This window comes from Triticum aestivum, chromosome 7B (assembly GCF_018294505.1).
Source record: "Triticum aestivum cultivar Chinese Spring chromosome 7B, IWGSC CS RefSeq v2.1, whole genome shotgun sequence".
NCBI classification, from domain to species: Eukaryota; Viridiplantae; Streptophyta; class Magnoliopsida; order Poales; family Poaceae; genus Triticum; species Triticum aestivum.
Window position 1 is genome coordinate 639,565,989 of NC_057813.1, and position 1,464 is coordinate 639,567,452.

At 54.8% G+C, this 1,464-nt stretch overlaps 1 pseudogene; it reads left to right on the forward strand.

The window, feature by feature from the left end:
* The first annotated feature begins 1,098 nt into the window (after window positions 1-1,098).
* On the forward strand, window positions 1,099-1,237 carry LOC123163401 (uncharacterized; annotated as a pseudogene).
* Window positions 1,238-1,464: the final 227 nt, after the last annotated feature.

Consider the following 1,464-nt stretch of genomic DNA (forward strand, 5'->3'; position numbering starts at 1 on the left):
AAAAAGGGCAGCCGATCAACTCGTGTTTACGTTGTCGAGTAAATTAATTAGAGAAAGTTGCTACTTGCTCTGTTGGTAGACTAGAGCGAGCATCTTTTGTTTGGAAATTAATACGTACGTACATACGAGCAGTTTTGCATGAGAAGCTAGCACAATACGGTCACCACCGTATTTGGCTGCTAGGTTGGATGCGTCTACTTGTGGTGACCAAGGAAAGTGTAACGAATCACCTCCGATTCCGAGTGGACAGGACAAGGCCGACGGCGCTGTGGCGTGTGACGGCGGGTCACCATGGATCGATCCGACAAAGCAGCTACTCCGGCACGCTTGTTAAATGATAGGCTTGTAGAATGTGTATAGGATAGTTGTACGTGACAACACACATGTTGTCACGTTTGCGTATGTATCTATCTTGTGTACATGTATGGCGGCAGGTTGTTGGTTGAGATTGACCTTATCCTCGTATAGCTTGGAGTAGGAGTCAAGTCTTGCAACAACCTGCGCATCATGTAACCTACGATGACTATATAACATGAATGCGTCCCTGCCGAACAGCATACGCTTCTCGCCTCTCATTCTTTTATGGTATCAGAGCAATCCTTGAACACATCCATGGCGACGTCTTCAAGTTCCTTCCCCTCCTCGCCATTCATTCATGCTGCCACCGAGAAGCTCACCAAGGGCAATCGGGCTCTGTGGCGGGCGACCGCGCTCTCCGCCATCCGGGGAGCCCAGATGGCGAAGTACCTCGACGTTGAGCAGCCGCCACCACCCATGCAGCTCAACACGACCTCCTCCGATGGCAGGGCCACGACGAAGGCGCCGAATCCCGACTTCCAGACCTGGTATGCGCAAGACCAACAAGTTTTCTCCTATCTTCTGACGACCGTTCCTCGTGAGATCGCCATCCAGGTCGCGTCCTGTCACACCTTGGCGGAACTGTGGAACACGGTTGAGGGGATGCTTGCATCTCGCAACCATTCAGAGACCACCAATGTCCGGATCGCCCTCGCCAATCTGCAGAAGGGCAACCTATCCATCACCGACTATGTCGGGAAGATCAGAACCCTCTGCGATGAACTGATCGTTGCATGGAAGAGGGTGGACGAGGAAGACATTGTCTCCCACATCCTAGCTGGACTTGACGAAGAGTTCGACCCTGTGGTTTCGGCCATGTGCTCCAGGGTAGAACCAGTCACCGCGGCTGAGCAGTTCTCTCAGCTGCTCAGCTTTGAGACGAGGCTGGACCTCTCTGGCGGCGGATCGCAGTCCTCCGCCAATGCTGCAACCTGAGGTTGCCGACAAGGCGGCGGAGGTCGTGACCGCGGCCACAGGCAAGCCGACAATGGTGGTGACCGCGGCGGCCGCAGCTACTCCAAGCCAGGAGGCCACGTCGGTGGGCACGGCGTCGGCAACAACGGTGGCAGTGGGGGCAACTACAACAACCATGCATCCGCTCCCAGG